Source organism: Perognathus longimembris, chromosome 11, assembly GCF_023159225.1.
Source record: "Perognathus longimembris pacificus isolate PPM17 chromosome 11, ASM2315922v1, whole genome shotgun sequence".
Lineage (NCBI taxonomy): Eukaryota > Metazoa > Chordata > Mammalia > Rodentia > Heteromyidae > Perognathus > Perognathus longimembris.
Genome location: NC_063171.1, coordinates 54163907 through 54172792, shown reverse-complemented (window position 1 = coordinate 54172792; position 8886 = coordinate 54163907).

Here is an 8886-nt window from a genome sequence, read left to right as displayed (position 1 = left end):
TTAAGTCCCGTTTATTGAACAGAATAGCAATTCAACATGTTTGCAAATCATGGCGCTGCTAGATGCCAGCGCTGGCAGAGATTGGTGTGTTTACTGTATAGCTCGTCCAGTTAGGCTGCGGGACCCTGCAAAGCAGCCATGTAGAATTCTAAACAGCTGCAAACAGTAAGTTGAAAGCAATTTTTTTTTTTTTTTGCTAAGTTTCCAGGGGGTTATGTGGCATGGTGAAAAGTGATTCCAGACAACAAAAGGTACTTGCTTTGAGTGTCAGGACTTAGAGCCACTTCTGGATGCTTGCTTTTTTTTTTTTTTTTTCAGATGAACAAAAAAGTTGAGAGCCAAACAGTGTTGTGATTTTTGCACATTTCCATTGAGCGTTGTCTGAATGTGAACCTGAATTTGTTTTCCATTAGAAAAGCCCTTCTTTTCAACATTTTTTTTTTTGGGCCCAGTTCCCAGACTCTGTGGAAAATGCACAAAAGCAAAGATGTGGTTCATTTATGGAGGAAGATGGGAAAGCTAGAACTACTTCTCAAGCGTTTCCACAGGGTTCAAGCCTTCTTCAGAGGACTCAGTCCTTTAGCTCTGATGACTGTAGAATTAAGTCACATATGCTCAGCCAGAGGAGAGAGAGGAGCTTAGCTCTTCAGTGAATGCATGTCTGCAAGATATAGATGCAGAACTGGGAGTTTGGATAGTGGTCTACCAAGAACTACACATAACCTGTGAACAGCCATCCCCAAATAAGGATTTCCTAGGTCTCTCCTCACTTATAGCCATGCCTTGAATGGACATACGTGTATGGAAGCCTGGCTTGGGGGGCTGCCTGGCTTTGGGCCTGTCTAGCTTGAGGCCTGTCTGGCTTAGGGGTTGTATTTCTCCTGTATCTTGATTTGCATGTGAAGACTCTCTACTGTGGGCCTCTGCCTGAGACTGGAGCATTGTGAACACAGCCTGGATGCTGGTTTCCAGGCATGTGTACGAGTAGCCAGGCTGTCTGTTTTAGGCCCTTCTGTCCTCTTCTTTGGCATTGAGGTAGGCCTAGTCTGTGTTCCAGCCGCCTGGCTGGTTGCTGCCAGTTCAGTTTCCCAGGACTTGGGTCTGCTCCCAGTCTCACGCCTCACAAGGAGCTGGCTGGTTCCTGTTAGTATTTCAGTCTACCCCTAAGAGCGAGCGCTGCTACTGCCAAGAACTCATGAAACTGGATTCCCATGTGGCCCCTCTGATCAGACCCTCCTCGATCGCTGTGCTTGCTTGGAAACAGACGGCCATTATGCCACATCCCTTGGACTTGTCTGTGGCTGCCTTGGGAAGGGCTGTGTCTCGTCCATAGGTTCTGATTCCTGACTTTCCCTTCTCCCCATTTCCAGTGCAACTGGCTTTCACCTGGAATTCTAGGCAATGTGAACCCCTGCTTTGGAATAGTTCCTGATGGCCTTGACCAGTGCTAAAGAAAATAAAGCCTACTTGTCAACTGAGGAGGCTTTCCCAGAACCTTACCTATCAAAGACTTCAAAGCAAAATCCTCAAGAACATTCTAGAAGCTTTTTTTTTTTTCTTTCCTCAGATGCTTAGCTCAAGTCACAGGAGGTTTGATAATGTGGATTTTCAAATGTGTTGACCTGGCTGGGTTGATCTGGCTAGCCTTGATACCCTCTGAAAAGAAAGCTCTGGCCCGAGTGCAACTGCTCAGACGCAGATACATACCAATGGGTTTGGTTCTTTTGAATGGACATCAACTCGCCATCCATGAAAACAATCAGTAAAGTCTTCAGTTATGCCTCAGAGTATACTTCTATTTTCAAAGCTATTTTCCTTGAGACTTTCTGCCTGGAGGCAAATACTTGTTGATCAGTGTGTTATGAAGTGTTAGGCTAGTGACATGCAAAGCTGTTAACGACATTCAGATGGTTTTTATTTATTAATGGAGCTTTAATCTCCTCCTCTTTGAACCAACAATAATCTGTCTTGTAGTCAAAATGCAAACAGAAACAATTTATGAGTTGGCCATCATTATTATTTTTGGCTTGGAAAATTAGTTGACAACTGTTAAACAGATTGACATAATCAGTCATAACTTTGAAATATAGGTAATAACAAATGTACTCATCATCCCTCACTATTTTGCTTATTTCCAATAGTTAGAATCAACATAAATGTCCCACATAAAGATTTGTGTTTGTTCATTTCTGGTGTACACAAAAGAAATAAAACAGTATTTCCAACAATTTACTATTATAATTGCCTCATTGTTTTCAATGTATTTTGGAAATAAATCACTTACTGTGGTCTCATCCATTAATAAAAAGTTATTGCAGCTTGAAATCCTCTTTTGGCCGGGTTCTACAAAGAATAAATAAATGTGTAATTCAGTAAGAATATATTATGTACAATCTCAAGTCTTAGTCAAAGGAGTCCAAAAGCAGAGTTGTTCAAGATCCGCCCCCCCCCCCCCCATCAAGCTCATTTTTGTGAATTGTGGAACCTTTCTTTTCCTTTTTTTGCCAGTCCTGGGGTTTGAACTCAGAGTCTGGGCACTGTCTCTGACCTTTTTGCTCAAAACTAGCATTCTACTTGAACCACAGCTCCACTTCTGGCTTTTTGGTACTTTATTGGAATAAAGAGCCTCATGGACTTTCCTGCCCAGACTGGATTTGAAACTTTACCCTCAGATCTCGGCTACCTAATCTGAAGGATTACAGGCATGAGCCACTGGTGCCTGGCTTTCTTACTGGAAGTAAAATAGGTGAAATGGTGAGTGTGTGGTTTAAATGGTGGTAGAAGGCCCAAGACTTTCTATGAGCTACTTCTCCAATCTTTCCTTCCTAAGCATCAATTTCTTATGAACATCAAAGAGTTGTGCAAGAAGTTTTACTTTGACAAGTCCCTATACGTACACAGTATGCCTTGATCAGTCTCACCCCTCCTCACTCTCCCTCATCTCCTCTTCCCTTTCCAAACCAATCGCAACAAGACAACAAGATTCATTGTTTTATTTTCACACATGTACATGGAATAAAAAAAACTCTATTCTATATATCTATCTGTCTATCTATGTATCTATCTTCTATATATACTTCTTTCATCCTCTCTGTCCTCCACCCCCAACTTTCTCTTGGTACTCATACCCTATATTCCCCTAATCTTTACGCCACTGGTTGGAGTTCAGCTCTGGGGCAGGGTGGGAGGGGGTGCCTAAGTTCAAGTAGAGCAATGTGCTCAGGATAAGACACTTTCAGCCTAAGGCATTATTGGCTCTTGAAATGAATGTGTTACTCAAAGGGCAGCCACCGTGTTGACTAGATTTCTTGGAAAACTATGAAGCAAAACAAACAACAAACAAACAAACCACAAAAGCGATTTCCCGGCTCTTCCAGCAATTCTGACTAATCTTGAGTGGGTTTTATTTTTGTTATTGTTCTTTCCTTTGGGGAACAAATTAAAGTTGTGTCTTTATTTCCGCACCATGGAGAAACACAAAGACCAAGAGCCTCCCGAAAGGATGGTCCCGCTTCCCACTCCAGATATTTGCCAATAGCCACATAAGAGGAAAAACATGTTCTTGAAGGCACTGCATAGATGCAAGAGATTTGCTTTATAAGATTACTGAGCATTCCATTTCCATTTTTAAACTGAGTTGAAGTATGATCTGTAGCATCAAATCATTTACAGAGCAGGGTGATAAAAGCGTGACCTTTTCTGTCCCAGTCTCTCCCATTACCAGACCAAAGCCAACGGAGAACTCGCTCTACCCCTCCGCGGGAGAAGGCTTGCTGTGTTCTCTTCCCACTGACCCACTGAAGACATCTTCAGGGCATGGAGGAGCCCATCCCAAGGATTTATCCAGGCTGTTTTCACTGAGTGGCTGGGTGCCACAGTTTGAAATCTGCTTGAAGGATCATCCCTGAGCAAACTTTCTCCTGCCAGTAGCAATAGCCTCCCATAACTGTGATAAAAGAATTCTCACCAAGATAAGAGAGGGATGGAAAAGAAAACTGAGAACTAACACGTGTGTGTATGTTTCCTGCGGCTCCCCAAACAAAGCTCCACAGATTTGATAACATAAAACAACAGAAACTTAGCTTCTCATAGTTATGGAAGCCAGAAGTTCAAAAGCACAGTGCTGACAGGGTTAGTTGTTGGTTTGTGTACATATCACTTTGATCTGTATCTTCATATTGCCTTCTTTCCCTTTTTTCTCCTCTCCTCTCCTCTCCTCTCCTCCCCTCCTACCCCCTCCCTCCTTATCCTCTCCCCTTCTTTCCACTTCTCTCCTCTTTTTATGGCATGGAATTTAGGACCCAGCTAACCAAGCATAATCTCTTCTCAAGCTCCTTAACTTAATTACATCTGTAAAGACTTTTTTTTTTCCCAAAGAAGCTCACAGTCACAGGTTCTCCGTCTCTTTCTGGGTTACAGTGAGGGTGATGTTAGTGCCACTTAACCTCATAACATAGAAGGGAAAACAATCTAGTAAATTCAAATAAGAAGAATTTTGTAATTTTTTTTTTAAAGCAGGTAACATTGCCTGGGGTTGTAAACTGGACATGAAGATATCAGGCTGGAGTCTCACTGTTGTCTGTTTTGACTCTGGGGTCTTGTGCAATGTCCTCTCCTTGGCATGCCTGAGTTTTGCAGCTGAGACAATGGATTCGATAGGCCCAAGGGGACTTCCAGTTTGGTGTTCTATGCCTCTGCACGAGCAGAACTACCTTTCTCTAACTAGGTCTCACACGTGCTCATGAGCCTGCTTGTGGTACGAGGTGTACCCCACCCTACTGCAGACCTCATCAGACACAGCCCAGACTCAGCCGCGGGCTCCACCATCCCCATTGACACTGTCCCTGTGGTGGAAGCTAGCTTCTACTGTGTCGTTTGGCTTGGCTGGAGAAAGAAAGTTGGCAGCGCTTAGAAATGCCACACCTTTATAGGCTGAGGTGTTTTTTTTCCCCCCACATACTTCTTGGATTCCTGGATTTTGGAACACTTCTCCTTTTTATTTTCCAATTGTGCATTTCAGTATCTGATCGTCAGTGTGTCCAGGGAGCTTTCTGCTCCAGGAGTAGCCACATCACAGATGATATGTCCTGACTCTCAGATGATGAAGAGGAAGGTGATGGGAACAGAAGAGAGGGTTTGTAAGTTCCACAACATCATTTAAAAACGATTGTGTACGAGAAAAGGACAACACAACCGTACTCTAGGAAATGTCTGTGTGTTAGCTAATTTGGGTGAGTTAACTGAATCTTTTGTTGTTCTGGTACTGGGGTTTGAACTCAGGGCTTGTACTCTTTCCTTTTTTTTATTTTTAATTTTTTTGCTCAGGGCTAGCACTCTCTCACTTGAGCCACAACTCTACTTCCAGCTTTTTTGGTGGTTAACTGGAGAAAAGAATCTCATGAACTTTCTTGCCCAAGCTAGCTTCAAGCCAGGACCCTCAGATCCCAGCCTCTTGAGTCATGATGATTATAAATGTGAGCCTTAGCTTGGTCTTATTACCCCACACATGAGGGCAGGGCAAAGGAAGAGAATTGTCCACACTGGAGAAATTGCCTGTGATTTAAAAAAAAAAAAAGTGTAAGTATTATTCTAACACATCAGCTCCACGAAGCGCTGGAGTCTCGAGTGTGCCATTCACAGTTGCCCCCTCAGCACTGGGTTCTGGATCCAGCGCATGGTAGGTAGGCAAGCAGGCATCCCATTTCCGATTATGAATGAAAGTGAACATGAATCAGCTCTGGGAGGAGTTGAGATCGCTTGCAACATCCTCATTTCTGATTCACTTTCTTTCCTAAATAACTATCTGATGAGCTAAAAATAATTAGCAGTATCGAGGGAATTCGGCTCCTTGTTTTCTCGAGCTTCTTCCATTCTCCAAGCATTAAGGACAACCCCCTCTGACTTACCTGGTTCACAAATGGAGGTATTTTAGCACCTGCTTTCTCTTAAACTTTGCCTCCCTGTTAGGCCTACTGGAGAGCTCCCTTCCCAACAACACAGCTGGTCCGGGAGGGTCTGGTCTCTGCCATCACCTGCAGTAACAAACAAGGTCTCAGGAGGCCACCTAGTGGTCGCTCTGCATCCCTGCAGGCCCCATCGCTTCTGAAGGAGTTCTTGGAAGGAACAGTAGACAAGGTTAGATGGTCCACATCCTCAATGCCTCTGAGATGTGCCCCAGGAGAGCCAGGGGAAAAGGAGGTGACATAGGGTGTGGCTAGATCTGTCTGGCCACCTCACTTCCTCAGGAGTCGGTGGCCAAAGGCAGCTTGGGTGAGGCTGGATAACCCCAAAGGAAGTGATGTCATGGCCTCCTTCTCAGAGATGCCTTTGACAGTGGGAGGGTGGGGGAGAGCCCGGGAAAGTGCCAGAGTGAGACAGACAACCCTTGTTTCCCTGGGAAAGTCTGGATGTAAGAGGTCCTCGTAGCCAAGAGCCGCCGCCTCGATTTTGATCTGTCTACTTGAGTTACCACGTAGAATAGTCCCTTGGGGTCAGAGAACTGGAGGGATTGTGGGAAACACAGAAAAAGTTGATCCCAAGACAGCAGCGGTCAGGGGATAGATCAGGGCAACTCTGGGCAGTGGGGTGGAAATGAAGAGGAATTTGGGAGGTAATCATGAATAAGGAAGGACTGGGGACCTTCCCACTGGATTCTTGATTCTCACAGGTCCTGTGGTGGTACTGACAGACATCTTGGGACCATCTTCCCTCCCACTCCCTACTCATCCTGCAGACCCCACAGAGAAAGCTCCCTTAGTGTGCCCTTACTTTGCTAAGCAGATTCATTTTCACTGTAAGTAAAAACAGATCCTACCTGTAATCATAGCTACTCAGGGGGCTGAGATCTGAGGATCATGGTTCAAAGCCAGCACAGGCAGGAAAGCCCCTGAGACTCTTATCTCCAATTAACCACCAGAAAGCCAGAAGTGGAGCTGTGGCTCAAGCTGGTAGAACATCAGTCTTGAGAGAAAAAAGCTAAGAGACAGAGACCAGGCCCTGAGTTCAAGGCCTACTTTGGGCACACACACACAAATACACACACACATATACACACATTTTCAAGGCACATTGGCTTCTGCTTTTACTAAAAGATAGCTCTGTAGGATCCCTTCTCACGTGCTTACAAATTCTGCCTGTCTATTCCCAAATTTGCACATTCAAAACAAATATAACTTGCCCTTAAGTGCTCCGTCTATACCACATCTATGCCTGTCCTCCTCGCCAATGTCTCCACAGAGCAATTCCCTCTGACCCCTCCATCCTGACCTCCTTCCCAGCTGGCTTGGGTCCTAACCATTCCATGGAAATGGCTCTTTTGGAGATTGCCTGTGAGCTTCCAGCTGCCAGCTCCAAAGGCCTTATTAATAATATGTCAGCATTGATGTGTTCTACAGTCACAGCCTGGCACACAAGGCTGTCTCTTTATTTTCTTAGACCTGACCTCAGATCCTGAACCCGCAATGTCTACTTGGCTGTTTGCTTTCCCTACTTCAAGATAAATCTATTTTTCAAGTGATCTTTTGTTAGGAGTGGCTAATCAGGAGTTTCCTTCTCCTTGTTTCTCAATATTCTTTGGTTTTCTGTGGCGGCAGAGGCTATGTGGGGTGTGTGTGTGTATGTGTGTGTGTGTGTGTGTGTGTGTGTGTGTGTGTGTTCATGGGGAGTTAGTAGGGAAAAAGGATTGTGACATTTTAACCTACCCCGTAGGGACATCCTGTCCACACCAGCTTCCACTAGTGGCTGGCTTCTCTCACTCAGTCGTTTTCCTGGGACATCATTAACTCCTGACTTCCTTGTTTCCGTCATCACCTCTCTACGCCCCCATCCTAACTGTCCAGGCTTCAGCTCCTTCAGGGTTTTTGGCCACAGAGATCTTTCCCTCACCTGCTAAGGTGCCTCAGGGCTCTGTGCAATCACTGGAGGCCATGACTGTCTGGCTCTTCCAATAGCCTCAGGTATAGAAATTCACCCAAGGGCTATGGTGACACCTATCCTCTGCCATTGAGTCCATAGTCTGCATAAATTTGCTTGGCTGTGACCACAGTAGAAAACATATTTTTCAGGATAGGCATCATAGCTCATGCCCGCAATCTAGCTAACTTGGGAGACAGAGATTAGGAAGGTGGTATGTAGTTCAAGGCCAGCATGTGAAAAACGCTAGCTAGAAAAACAAGCCGGGCCTAGTGATGTGCATTTATAATTTCCATATCCAGAAGGTGTGAATATGAGAATCACTGTGTGAGGCTGCCTCCAGGGGAAAATGTTAGAACCTATTCTGAAAAATAATTAAAGCAATAAAGGGTTGAGGGTATGGCTCAAGTGGTAGAGCACCTACATGGTAAGTGCACGGTTCTGAATTCAAACTCTGATACCACTCAAAAGAAAAAACATGAAAAGGAAGCACATTTCTTTCCATCACAGTACATACCTACAGCTCAAGCAAGCGGCAGCTCCGTGAAGTAATGTTTATAAACACCTTGCAACAGACTGATACTTTTCTCTAATAACTCCACTTTATGACCTTAGAGTAGGTTTCAGCCCCTGTTTAGAAACCATTGTCTTAAGAGTGGTTAACTTGGTTCAGGGGGACGGCACCAGGCCAAAAATGAGGGGAAAGAGTGCACACTTGTTTTGTGTTGTCTCAAAATGCACAGCACGGGGAAGAAACGAAAAGTCTTGTCTTTCAAGCTGTTGTCTCTGCTACGAGTTTAAAATAAATCCATTTAGACATTCAACAGATTTTTAAGTTCTCAGTCTTATCTACTGTGTCTGGGAACAATGAGAATAGACTGTGATAACACAATAGGCAGACGGTTTAAGGAACCACAGAGAAAGAAGACCTTAGTTAAAATTTCAAAGCAATGTATATTCACTACTTAGCAGCTC